The sequence below is a fragment of the Marmota flaviventris genome, chromosome 4 (genome assembly GCF_047511675.1).
Source record: "Marmota flaviventris isolate mMarFla1 chromosome 4, mMarFla1.hap1, whole genome shotgun sequence".
NCBI classification, from domain to species: domain Eukaryota; kingdom Metazoa; phylum Chordata; class Mammalia; order Rodentia; family Sciuridae; genus Marmota; species Marmota flaviventris.
Genome location: NC_092501.1, coordinates 141,430,209 through 141,444,388, shown reverse-complemented (window position 1 = coordinate 141,444,388; position 14,180 = coordinate 141,430,209). Strand labels below are relative to the sequence as shown.

The 14,180-nt window shown below is 44.4% G+C and overlaps 2 long non-coding RNA genes across 2 annotated transcripts; both read left to right on the top strand.

The window, feature by feature from the left end:
* Positions 1-1,122: 1,122 nt before the first annotated feature.
* On the top strand, positions 1,123-4,399 carry LOC114087406 (uncharacterized). Its single transcript, XR_003581802.2, has 2 exons — positions 1,123-1,629; positions 2,962-4,399. It is a non-coding gene; the product is annotated as an uncharacterized lncRNA (long non-coding RNA).
* Positions 4,400-4,684: 285 nt separating this feature from the next.
* Positions 4,685-14,180, top strand: LOC139705458 (uncharacterized). The gene is made up of 4 exons (XR_011707418.1): positions 4,685-4,798; positions 7,136-7,212; positions 7,901-7,984; positions 13,024-14,180. It is a non-coding gene; the product is annotated as an uncharacterized lncRNA (long non-coding RNA).

Genomic DNA, 14,180 nt, shown 5'->3' with positions numbered 1-14,180 from the left:
CTCAGTATGGCTGGCCATGGTCAAGTCCCTCAGTCTACCCACATCAATCTGCTCATGTGTAAAATGGGAATAAAGCAGACAACACAGGACTGTTAGAAGGATTGGATGCAACAAGTTGCTCTTTGCCACTTAAACTACTATTTATTGTGGGCCTGCCTCCTGGGAAAACAAGCATTTTGCGCTCTGCATAATCACATCCCCTCGCCACTGAGCTGGCTGGGGTGCTGGATTTAGGCAGAAATACCACCCACTTGTCCTCCCTGGATCTGGGTTGTGCGTGCTACTTATCTTTTACCTTTATCAAAGGTAAAGATACCTGATCTTTACACCCACTCACCACTGAGCACCCAAACGGGAAATTCTGCTCTGAACCAACCACCTTCCATCCACCTGCCCATCAGCGCGAACCTGTTCTCTCACTTCTCCCTCTCAGTCCTTTTTGCGCCCTCGTTTCTCCGATCCAAAATAAAACGCATTGCTGCCCTTTCTATCTGTGCTAAATTTCAAGAGCAGAAGAGTCCTCCAAATGAGACGAGCCAAGGGTGCTGCCGGCAGAGTTCGGGGCTGGAGTTTCAGGTCCCCCTCCGAAGCACGCAGACGGGAAGGGGAGCCAGAGCTGGAGCCTCCGCAGGGAAGAGGGGCGCAGCCTCGCCGGGATGGGAAGTGCCCGCCGGGGGAGCCTTGGGCTAACTTTTCGGTCGGAATTCTGGACCAAGAGCCTCGCAACCCCAATCCACCCAATTCTATGTACTCAGGAACTAGGGAGCTGCCTGCAACCCGGAGGGCAGGAGGAGGGAGGGAAGGCCGGGGAGAGCGGGGTGGGACGGGAAGGTAGGGAACCGGGTGGTCAGAGGGAGGGAGGTGGAAAGAAGTGGGGGAAGGAGAGGGGAAGAAGTGAAGTGGGGTAGGAAATAGGAAGAAGTGAAGTGGGGGGAGGAGGTGGGAAGAAGTGAAGTGGGGGGGGAGGTGGGAAGTAGGGGTGGGGGTGGGGAAGTAGGGATAGAGGAGGCGGGAAGGAGGGAAGGGAGGAGGCGGGAGGTAGCGGCGGGGGATGGAGGAGGAGGGGGATGGGAGGAGGTGGGGAGGGGAGTGGGAAGGTAGGAGGTGGGGCGGTGGGGGAGGGGCGTTGGGGGAGGGGTGGAGCGAGCTGGGCTCGGCGCCCTTAGCGCGGGTGGGCGTCGCAGCGAGTCCTCCACTCTGGAGCCCAGGAGAGGCGGGCGGGTGCGGAGCGGAGCTCCCTGCTGCAGGGAGGCGTCCTTGGGTTTCGCGGCGCTCTCCTGAAACAGCTGAATAAATAAATAACCGGTGCGGCCGCCCCGCCCCCCGCGGTGGCGGTGACGGTGGTGGCGGCGGCGGCCGTGGCGCTCGGAAAGCCCGGCTCGGGGCCGCCTCCCCGCGACGCGGGCCGCCGCGCAGCTCCGGGAACTGGGCTCCGTCCGACTTCCGGGAGAGGGGAGGCTTCTCTTCTGCAAAGTCCTGCAGCCCTCCGGGGCTCTTCGGTTTTTACAGTGGAAAACTACGATTTTAAAACATAGACGTGAAAATAAATGAGATTAGGACCTGCCGGCTTCACTTCCTGGAGGCTTGTTTGTTGTGTCTTGAAACTGGGAACCTTTGCGGGCCGCCCTTGTAAGTGCCTTTTACTCGGTTCACACCAGTGCTTGTGCGTCTCTGCTGCGTGTATCATCGGTCAGTTGGCAACATCGCATTAATTTTTGTCTGATGGTGATTTCTGCTTTGGTCGGTTAACACTACCTCTCTCGATGACATAAAATAAATGCAAAAAAATAGAGAGAGAGGCATGAAGGGAGAGAGATCTTTTTAACCCTGCTATAAAATAGTTAAAATGCCTCCTAACGCGATGCCAATATCGAAGAGTGGAGTATTATTCAGACTGTAGAGATATTTTTAAAAAATACTAGCTCAGTAGCCATTCGACCGTAGAGCAACATGATAAAATTGTTAATAGCAATGACAAAATCCCTATGGCTTATTCTAAATTTATTTTAGAATGTCTATAAGTATGTCGAAGATAGTAAATCACGTATGTGATGTGTTTAATCTCTGAGCATGTGAGAGAGAAGCATACAAGTAGACACAATCTCTGATCTGAAGTTCAACCTAGAAAATCCCCAAATACAATTATAAAGCAGATGCCCCTTAGGGTGTCTGGTAAAAATGAAAGTTTCTTTCGCAGAGAGTTTACTTCATTTTCTTTCAAAATAAACTTAAAGGCCAAGGAATTATTCCAAAACCAGAATGAGGCAACCCTACGGTGGTAAGATAAATTAATAGAAACAATTCAACTCAACAAAAATTGGCCTTCAGGCTACATCTGAGGAGCCATATAAAACTTTAAAATGATGCAATGCATGTTTAGTAGTGACAGGGAGGTACCTTTATCTAAACAGGTTGCACAGACCGACTGAGGGCAACCATTTCCACTACACTATTTCTCAGTTTCCTTATGTAACTAAGGCTCTGGAATTTGAATATTCTGAATCAGAGGTTGCTTGCTGGAGCTCCTTGGGCCTGAAATTTTCGATCAGACCTGTATGGGCTCTGGGTATATTTTAAACTTCTGCATTAGTTATGGATATTTCAACACTGAAATGTTTCATATGGAAAGCTGGACTTTGGTTTTCCCTTTGAAATAGAAAAAGATCTGGTCACTCTGGGTGGGAGCCATGGCTGGATCACAGAAGCAGTGTTAGATGTGGAGGCAGCCAACTGCACTTTCCCTGCTGTCCCCTAACCCCTTGGCCCTTACCCTGTTAAGATTCTCCCCCAGGCTTGTGAGCTTTCAAGTTCTGGTCCAGATAGCCCTTCACCAATGCTCAGCCTCTCTACTAGGATATTGAAGTCATAGATGACTTATTCACACTAGGGTCTAGACCTAATTAATGCACATATGTTACCTTAAATCCTTGATCAAATCTTGACTTCTAGAAGTTCATTTAGGCAGATTCAACTGATCAGAAGCTATTTCCTGAAGATCCGTACCACTACACAACATCCTGGTTCCCTCCTCCTGGTGAGGCTTAGGAGGATGGGTGTCCTCTGGAATTAAACTCAGCACTGGTCCTGGACTAGCCATGGTCATTCAAGTGAATGAAGTGGAAAATGAGGAAGGATGGCCCAGGTGATTCCCTGGCCGGTCCTGGCCAGCATGCTGCTCCTGCAATTCCATCTGATGCCTTCCTTGGATCCCAAATGCCTACTCACCAGTTGAGAAACATTTATTGAGCACCTACTAAAAGTACCCTGAAGTGAACAATGGCTTTCAGGAAGGTGAAGTGGTTCCTGAACCTAGGAAGCTCAGGAAACGGAATTGCAAGCCCAGGGCTTGGCATTTGGGTTCTAGATGCCTTTTTCACCACCCATCATCGGACACCATCCCTGTCATCTTCACAAAGATTCCACCAGGGCCCCCTCTCCTGCCGCCCAGCAGTTTGCCCTCTGTGTCATGGCGGAGTTTTGAATTTAACAGTCACTTCTGCATTTCGTGTGGACGCTTCGCGTAGTACCCTAGCTTAGGTGCTCCTTAGATAATCCTGGAGTTTAATTTCCTTGTTATGCACCCATCCTCTGAAACTCAGCTTCTGTTTGTTCACGCATTGAATAGGGTGCAGCATCTTCTAGAAACCAGACACTGTTCCAGAAGCTATGGATACAGCAGTGGACAAAACAAATCCCCACCCACATGGATCTGCTGGTTGGGGATGGCAGAGCCACCAAATAAACTCTTTGGAATTCTTATCTGTTCAGTTGTTACCTGTATCCTGACATCTGCGGCAACCTTGTTTGCTGTGACTCCTTCTCCATTTCTTTCAGGATGGACCTGTTTCCTAGCTCCAGTCTTCACAGCCTTTACTTGGATGGTGATTTTATCTGTAGCCAGAGAGCTTGCTGTTTGTCCTGTTGCATTTCAGGTTTTGAAGGGTTTTTGTTTTTTTTTCTTTTACAGTGCTGGGCAGGCCCAGGGCCTGGCACATGGAACATGAGTGCTGTACCACTGAGTACCCCCAGGCGTCTGTTGTGTTTTGAATCAGAGCATCCCCGTCTCTTAACCAACATCAAGCATTCATTTACAAAAACCAGGAGCTTCCATAATAAGCTAACTTTTAAAAAGGCAACTTGTATATTCTGTACATACCGAATCTTGTCCGAGAAGGTTTGTTGAAGCCACATGACCCAGCCTTACTGTTTATTTTGTTGTTATAATATTGCCTTTCTTTTGAAGTTTCCTAGCTATTATGCCAAACATAAAAATAACTGACTGCTTTACATTCATATTCCATAACTTATTTTGAGCAGTACTATGAATAATGTATTAGTAAAATGTAATCTTATCTTTAAATATGTGATTTTTTTAAAAATAAATTTTGCTGCATCCTTATTGAACCCTTTGGATTTTTCTGGATCCAATACTTGTTCTAGAGAAATGAAAAAAAAAGAGGGGGTTTTAGTACATCAAATATTCCATAAAGCGAGTTATTCCTGAAAATTCAGGTAAAGAGATACAATTTTCATTTCTACTATGAAAATGGTCCAAGATGTGTTATGTCTGTTCCTTTGCATTTAAATATTTGATCCCTATCTATTATCATCTTTGGCTTACAGTGGCATGCATTGTGTCATTTCTCAAGTCTACATGACTTCCCATTAGGACTTGAACTGGATTAATAGGAATTCTTTGGGAAAAAAAATTGAAGCACCAAGGATCTCACTTTATGCTGTGCAATGCAAAGCCAGCATTCTAATCTGGACAGAATATCAGTCTTCAGTCAGGCAACAGGTAAGTTTACAAATAGAATTATAATGCATTGGACCATGGATGATCACACTACCAATGGGCAAGCTACTATGCTTAGGACAAGTTCAAACAACTGTGTCAGAACTTAATTTGAGTCTGTACATGTGCAGCCACTGCATGTTATCATTAACAGATGTAATTATCCACCCAACCAGTTGGAGTTTTAGGACCATAAAATCTGGCCACCTTGATAGGATATAGATTCAGAAATGTTACATTCCTTGCCATAGCTTTTTCTCTTTGGTGGGTGGAGAAGAGGTGGGGTAAGGGTGAAAATTTTGAGCCTGAGCCTCTACAGAACCGCAGTCATTGGGTGAAGAGAATTGGGGGGAAATCTGCTTTTGTTAACATATGTTTCCTTCCACTGAATTGACATGTAGAGATGGACATGCCTGGAATGACCAACATAACTTGGGATGTCTTCATTCTAGGCTGAAGGTGGACACAGCAGAAGGGGAGGTGATTTAAGGATCTCTTAGGGCATTGGTAAAAGGGAACAAAACAAATGTAAATTTCACATACTGAAAAAGTAGCTTCACCAAGGAGTTTTTTTGCTAGACTCCTCTGCATCTTTTATCAGGTCTGGGACCAGCCTCAATGCTATCTTTATATCCCAACCAAGCCTCTCCAGTAAGATCTTCAACAAGCAAGCTGGGATTCAGCACTTCCCTGCTTTACTAATTGCCCCTAAGATCTCTCCTATAGTAAATATATGTATAGATTTGTTCACTCTCCTGCTTTTATGAAATTATTTTAAAAATTGAGTTGTTAAAGTTTGTGTTTAGCTGGGTATGGTGGTGCATGACTATCATCCAGAGATTAGGGAGAGTAGGGGAGGAAGATTTCAAGTTCAAGACCAACCTCAGCAACTTAACAAGGCCCTCAGCAACTAAGCAAGATCCTGTCTAAAAATAAAAAATAGAAAGAACTGGTGATGTAGCTTGGTAGTAAAGGACCCCTGGGGTCAATCCCTGGTACCAAAAATTTTAAATTAAAAAAAAAAAATTTTGTTTAGATACATTTACTTTGAACAAGAACTTGAAGGAATCAAAAAGCCCAAGCTTGAGTCAGGGATATGGCTCAGTGGTACAGTACGTGCTTAGCATATGGAAAACCCTGGGTTCAATCCCCAGCATAAAAAAAAAAAAAAAAAAAAAAAGCCAAAGCTCATGCTTTTCAATAACCAGAACCAGTATCTGTAACTTTTCGTATCTAAATATATAGAAGTTGGGGAATTAGGGATTTAGCTCAGTAGTAGAATTTTTAAAATTATTTTAAGAAATTTTTTCCTGGGGCTTGAACCCAGGACTTTACACACAGGACTACTACTGAGCTACAACCCTCTTTTTTCTTCTTCTTTTTTTAATGTTTATTTCTTAGTTTTAGGTGGACACAATATCTTCATTTTACATTTATGTGGTGCTGAGGATCGAACCCAGTGCCTTCTGCATGCTAGGCGAGCGCTCTACCACTGAGCCCCAACCTCAGCGCCCCCTCTTTCCTCGTGACTTCTCCTTTTTACTTCCAGTGAGAGTAGCTTTTGTGGTTATCTGGGATAGAGGAAACCCACACATCTCAGTGAGCAGTGATAAGTCCACCACGTTGCCAAGAATTTTAGGGATTTTCTCCTCTAGTCATTGTCATGGCCAATGTCTTCCTGGAAGATATGTTATCATTTCATTAGAATATTAGGTGCTTCAGAGTTAAATGGTCAATTTGTGATTACTAAACTTTCCACTGTCTTGGGATTTAATTTGCCCTACCAAGTGCCAGGAGAAAGCTCTAGAGGACTCCATGCACTAATACGCAGGACATGAATGACACAGGCTGGCTGGGGGCCATGAGTCACACCTCCTGTGCATCTGGGGAATGTGTATGAGTTGCTTTATTTTGGTTTTGGAGGTTGGGGACTGCTGGAGAGGGTAGATTTCTAAACTACCCAAAAGAACACAATCAGAAAACTCACAGAAGGTTCAAGGTAGAGACATCCAGCTGGCTGGAGAGAGGTAGGGATAGCTGAAGACCTAGAACTGCTCAACAAGCAAAGGAGAAAGTGAGACCAAAGAGAATCTGTGTGCGCTGGCAGCAGTAGAAGAACCTCAGGACCTTCCAGCCAACATTTAAGATTATTTTATTGGTTCAGAGAAAATATGAATTTAACATAGCTGAACATAGAGAGGGAAGGCTTTTAGTTTCCAACCAATAGTTGCTATGAATTGATGAACAATAGAAATGCCCAGAGGTACAAGAGAGCCAGCTTAAAATTGCCTGCTGTCCTCCCTTCATTATCTAACATTTTTCTACAATACAAACTTCTAGGTAAAAACTGAAAAAGAGCCGGGCACATTTGTGCATGCCTGTAATTCCAGCGGCTCAGGAGGCTGAGACGGGAGATGGTGAGTTCAAAGCCAGCCTCAGCAAAAGCAAGGCGCTAAGCAACTCAGTGAGATCCTGTCTCTAAATAAAGTAGAAAATAGGGCTGGGGATGTGGTTCAGTGGTCGAGTGTCCAGAGGTACCGGAGTTCAATATCCGGTACCTCCCCCCCACCCCACCCCCCAAAAAAAAACCAAAACACTGAAAAAGACATTTGGAAAGTCACATTTATAAGAAAATTTAGAAATACTAACTGGGCTAGGTGTGGGTCTTGCCCCTCGAGGATGTTTTTCTCCCAGGGACACTGGTTGGGGCAGAGAACTGAGTAGTCAGGAGGATACAGACCTGAAATCAACTCCAGAAGGTTCAGTAGCTTCCAAATAGATTTTTCCATCTCAATAGAAACCAGTTATACATTTACCAGGAGGGAAATTTTCTACAAGCTGTTTCTGAATATATTTTCATTTTCACTTTATGGACTCAGTCCTGAGTGAAAACTAAGTGAGATCCCCCTTTGTCTAGATGTCAATCATTTAGGAACAGCCCCAGAGACTTCCAAAGTGAGTAAATATCTCCTGCTGTTTAAATAGCCAACCTTCCAGCTGATTAAGAAACTGCCCCAGCAGGTATTCTGAGTCACCCTGTGGTTCTGGACACGTTACTTGACCTCTCTGGAGACTTACATGCACTTAATGTTTTTCCTCCCACAGACTCATGACGCTGCCTTAAGGACAGAAAATTCACTAATGTTGAAAAGTCTGGTGCAAATTTTTTAAATGCTGCAGGAAGAATAGGTAAAAACACCAAACTTCTTCTTTTGTAAAATTTAACTGCTGTGCGAAAGACACAGGACATGCAGTCTTCTTGACTCAGGCACACAAATATCTGTCTATCCTTGGAAACCAAAGATGGGGCAACACCATGGGCAATTTTAAGAAAGGAAACGCAGTGTCCTTTTTAAACCTGTGAGGCAAGTCCAGTTCTTTTCTGACGTCTCTGGAAAATGTGGTCCAGAATGTTTTATTGCTGGTGCTGACAGAATGGTTCCTTAGTGTTCGAATCTCAGAAACACGTCTTCTGATGCTGTTTTGCCTTTCTAAAAAGAAGCAGTACTGAGCTTTCTTACAGGAAGTTTTGGTTACTGGCATAATTATAGGTTTCTGGAAGGTTCCTTGGATGTATCTTTGGTCCATTCCCAACTGTTGCTTCTTCAAATATATGCATTTCATGTCCCTGCATGATCTCTACAGTACTGAACATGGGCCTTACAGTACACACACGTACTGAAAAGCCTTTGCCTGCGTGTGGACCATGTGCACAAAATAGCGTCATGATACATGGCTGCCTGAGAGCCATCTTTCCAGCAACGTGTTCCCTGTTTGCATGTCGCATCACTTACTGGATAAAGTTAGTCACAAGCCAGGCTGGGATTGTAATAGGCAGGCAAAGACCATTGGAAGGAAATGGTCTAAAAGCCGAGCATGCAAACTTAAGTGTTCATTTTTTTTTTTCTTCTTGGTGGGCACACCATCCAACACACAATCTCACAAAACCCATTTGGAAATAGCATTTGTCACAGCTATGTCCAGGAGAGGTGAAGTGCTACAGGCCACTGGTGGACTGGCCTCAGAAGTGAGCAAAAGAAATAGACTAGTATTCTGGAATGGTATAGAATTCTGAAGAAATAGTGAGGTACAGGGATATACCCCAAGTTACCCACTAAAGCTGAAAGGATACCCCTTAATACATGGGAATATGCTTTGCAGTGGCCACCAGAAAAGGATGAAAAAATTTTCAAAAAGCTGTTAATTTTTTTTTTTTTTTAGATTCACTAAATAACTACCAGACCATCAAGTGTGAGACAACTTTAGAAAACAAAATGCCTATCCCCATATTAAGGTACTATCCTATGGAAAGCTTAGAGAATCAGAAATTTAGTTTGAGCTGGGTGTGGCGGCAGGTGCCTGTAATCCCAGTAGCTTGGGAAGCTGAGGCAATAGGATTGAGAGTTCAAAGCCAGCATCAGCAACTTGGTAAGGCACTTAGCAACTTAGCGAGACCCTGTCTCTAAGTAAAATATAAAAAAGAGGGGTGTGGCTCAGGGGTTAAGGCCCTCTGGATTCAATCCCCCCCCCGTCCAAAAAAAAGGAAGAAAGAAAATTTAGTTTGTTTACTAGGTTAGTCAGCTTTCATTACTGTAACAAAACACATGAGATAACATGAAAAGAAGAAAGGTAGAGCTGGGGTATGCTTCTGTTTGGTGATTAAAATTCATTGGCGAGGTGTTTCATCAATGACCAAAGTTGCCTCAATGCTAAGATTAGAATACTGAGGGGGAAGCTTCAAGGTTAATAATTAACTAAAAATAATGAGGTATTTCTCACATCCACTAAGGCTCTCCCTTCCAAATCTCTGAACAGAACAATATACAGCAGACAGCTGTCTATAAGGTGCATGTGTGAGAAGCTGTGTTCAACCCCCAGCAACAAAAACAAAAAGGAGAAATGGTCTATTGGGGCTCACACTTGTTGATTTCGGCCCCTGGCCATTGACCCTGTGCCTTTGGGGCCTGTGGTCAGGCAACAGGGTGGTGGGAGCAGAACAACCCTTCACCTCCCAGCCAGGATGCTAACAAGAGATCGGAAGGAGCGGTGCTCCCACTCTGCCTTCAAGGACACCTTCCAATGACCTCCTACTAGACCGGATCCTTAAAGGTCCCCCCACCTCCCAACACTACCAAGCTGGGGACTAAACCTTTAATACACCCACCTCTGGGGGAAGCTCGAGACTCAAACTGCAGCGCTTACCCTTTTATCCAAATAAACTGCACTGAGCACCTCCCAGGTATCAAATGCTGCAGGTAGTCCCCGAGATACAAATATAAACCAGATCCAAATCCTGCCTTTGAGGATCCTTCCGCCCTGACCCCACTTTTGGTCCTGCCTGTGTGGGTTTAGACGAATTTGCACACCCACGACGAATATCAGAATCCAACACAAGTGATTTCTTGAACTCATCAATAACCAATTATCACTAAAAATGCCCCAGGTGAGAGAAACCCCACGACCTACGTCAAAGGCTTTGTTTTGATTTTTTAAATATTTTTTTCAGTTATAGGTGGGCACAACGTCTTCACTTTATATTTATGTGATACTGAGGATGGAACCCAGTGCCTCACGTGTGCTAGGCCAGCGCTCCACCTCTGAGCCACACCCCAGCTCCAGAGTGTAGCCCAGCAGTAGAGCGCTGGCCTCATGTGTGCAAGGGCGTGGGCTCCATCCCCGGCATTGTGAAAATAAATGAATAAAAATACCCTAGGTAAAGATGAACTTTTTTGTTTTAAAATAAGGTGACATTATTGAGCACCCATATATTCTGAGGTATCAAAAACAGCAGATCAAAAGAGGCGAGGTGAAGGGGAATATTTGCTGGGGCCCCTTCACTTCCGTTATGTTGGAGTCATGGTCTCTCTTCTCTGTATTTGCAGACAAGAGGCCAAGAGGCAAGATCCAGCTGTCATGTTTTCACAAAGGCACCTGTAATCAGATAGATTTGTTTTTCAGAAAAGGAAAAAAAAAAAAATGCAGATAGTGAGTTTGGACAGGGCCTGGCTGAGGAGGGAGAGGTTTGATTTTGGAATGATCCCCTTTGATATCTGCCCTGCTTTCTGGCCAGTCCCTCACCTCCGTGGCCTCCGGTTTCTTCTTCTGTGAAAAGAGGGCACGGTACCAGGTGATATCTGAAGTCCTCTGGTGCTAATACTCTATTCTTTGGCGATAAAGGCGACACTGTGCCTACCTTTGGTGATTCAAATTCATTGACAAGGTATTTCACCGATGGCCAAAGTTACCTCAATGCCAAGATTAGAATACTGAGTTGGAGGCGTCAGGGTTAATAATTATCTAAAATGAATGAGCCGCTTCTCACTTCAGCTGGGGCTTGCCGTCCAACTCTCTGAACAGAACAAATAAATAGGACAGCAATGAATTCATTCACAGGCAGAGATTATTTTTGGCAATTAGGAAAGTTGGACATGTTTCAGTTTATACATCCCTATTATGCACAGAAGTGTGTACACGTTGATAAACATGCACGTATGTACCACTTGTCATTGAATGTGAATATTTCCAAATAATAAAATTACAGGGGCCCGGGGCTGGGGCTCGGCAGTAGTGCACTTGCCTGGCACATGTGAGGCACTGGGTTCGATTCTTAGCACCGCATATAAATAAATAAAATAAAGGTCTATCGACAAATGAAAAATATTTTTTATAATTGCAATAGCTAACAAAATAGTTATTGAGCACACCTTATGTGAAAGGACAGTTGAAGACTCCATCTACCATAACCAGTGACTTCTTATTTTTATTAATTTCTCCTATTCCAGTCTTAATGTCCACAACTGATATTGATTTCTCAAAATATGGAGGTCTACAAAGCCTACTGCCAATATTTTATCTGGCAAACATAACTTTTTTCTTCTTTTACAATACTAAGAATGAGCCCAAGGGTACTTTACCATTGAGCCACATCACCACTGTGTTTTTATTCTGAGACAGGGCCTTGCTAAGTTGCTGAGGCTGGCCTTGACCTTGCAGTCTTCCTGCCTCAGCCTCCTGTGTCACTGGGATCCCAGGCATGTGCCACCGCACCTAGTGCAAGCATCACTATTACCAGAGCATAGGGAACTGATAAGTCATAAAAGGGCTTTCACTTTGTCTGAATGTTTGAAAAGGCCTTTCTGAAAATGTGAGCATTTGATTATGTTTACACCTAAAGGCAGGGATTCTGCCTCCACAAAAGAACTCCCTTCTTTTGAACAGAGGAAGAAATCTTGGAGTTTATGAAAAATGGGAGATATTTCCATCTCTAGTGAGAGCGGGGGAGAGTCTCAGTAAAGGCTTGAAGAAAATTTTTCTGGCAATGATGGTTCTATTTAATAAGTTATTATGCTATATGAACCATATGCTCTGGAAACAGCTTATAGAATAAATGTTCATACGACGAAGACAATTCAGGTGTGCTTCTTTTGGTCTGGACCATCCCAAAATTCATCTAAGTTGTGACTTTCTTTGCTCATGCAGAACTCCCCAGCTGAGGAAGCATTCAGTAGCATACGGGGATGTGTTTTATATTGTGATGACTCTAATGATACATGTTTTCCCAAAATGTACAAATATAAAATGTGCCATGTTTTACTCATACGCCTGCCTATGGAAAACAGAAATAAAAGTTGTTTACTTTGGCTACAACAAATGCATTCCCTTTTGATATCCTTTGGTCAAACCAAACACGCTCCTCCCCTTATTCTGGTTACTCATGCACAACTCCAGGGCAGTATCCACCTTGGACCCTTCTTGATTGATTCTGGATTCCCCCAATTGTAGCTGTTGAGTTAACATGGAAATTGTCTGAATCAGGTGTCCTATTGGGGCTGGCCTCTGACGAGGGTTTTCTTTTAACGACTTTATTGTTAAATAAGAAATGGATAATGTCAACTTTCCTAATGGCACCCGTAGTATTTGTTGCTGTTTCATAAGTAATTTATGAAAGTAACTGAAGCATAAAGAAGCTAAATTATTTATTACTGTAGTCTCCTCTACTGGGTATCACTAGAATCTTCAATGTTAATGTCTTTCTTACATGTATAAGGTTGGAAAATCACAGTGGGTTAAACTGATAAACTAAACAGTAGGAAGTGTCTTCGGGTGAATAGATGATCCTGATTTTATCACCAAACCAACAGAGTGCCCCCATTATAGTGCCCTGTATTATCTAAATATTAAGTCTAAATGAATGTTTATTCTTAATTGTTGTCGTCACTTCTTTTAAGGATTCTCTTTTAGGGCCATAAGCAGTTTGAGTCGGTTCTCATACATCAAGTCCAAGTTCAGCAATCAACAGTCCAATGACAAATGTGTCACAGGTAATTCAAGACTGAGGCAGGGCTGATCAGTGCCCTGCAGAGTGAAAACCCTCATCAGAGGCCAGCCCCTTCGGGACACCTGATTCAGGCAATTTTCATGTTAACTCAACAGCTATAATTTGGGGAACTCAAAGTCAATCAAGAAGGGTCCAAGGTGGATACTGCCCCGGAGCTGTGCATGTGTAACCAGAGTAAGCCAGAAAGGACGGTCCTTCTAACATGGTGTTCTCCAGCCAAACGTGAAAGAGGGTAGGCAGAGATCACTAAGCAAGGGAACTTCAAGGGAGGCCAGGAACCTCTTTGCCTGCTTGGGTATCACCTGTACCCCATCTCCCCCTGCTCAGGGAGCATCAAGGAGCAAGAAATTACCAGAAGTTTTCAAGCAGAAGCTCAAAGTCGTCTTCCCACCTCTTCCCAATTGTCCTGGAATGAATGACACTCCTGTTGTCCTGGGGATTCCTGTGGCATTTTCTCGGACCCTGACCCTTACTGTCCATTCTGCCTGGCCAGCTCTGGCTCAGCTCAGCAAAGCTCCTACCTTTGCTGCTCAGGACACTGTGGAATGAGCATAAAGTACCATTTCTATCACTGTCACCTTCCTTCTGGAGAAATTGACTGTGGCTGCTTTAAAGTGTCACTGTGAGCGTTCCCTTTGTGACCCCTGGACCACCCCAAAGGTGGAGCTCCTCTTCTGTTCCTGAGCTAATCCATGGGCTGCTCATTCCTCAGGACCAAGCCCTCCCCCTTGCTGCTGTCCCCAAGGTAGGCACTTCCTCTACTGCATGTCCCCAAACCACTGCTCCTTCTGTATTTGAGGACATGTGGCTCTGCGCACTTCTCCTCTTTGGGGCTTGTGTTTGGGACCTAGGATGGTGTGTGGCCCCTGCCCCCTGCATGCCAATCAGGGGCTGCCCAGGGAGTGCCCAGCCTATGGGGAAGGTGTCCATGAAGGGTGACCAGAGGGACAGTGGAGTCTGCTCTACTGGAAAGGTGGCCTTTGCTTTTCCATACAGAGAGCTTTCATTGTATTCTTCCAGCCTTCAATTTTTTAAATGCCATATTAA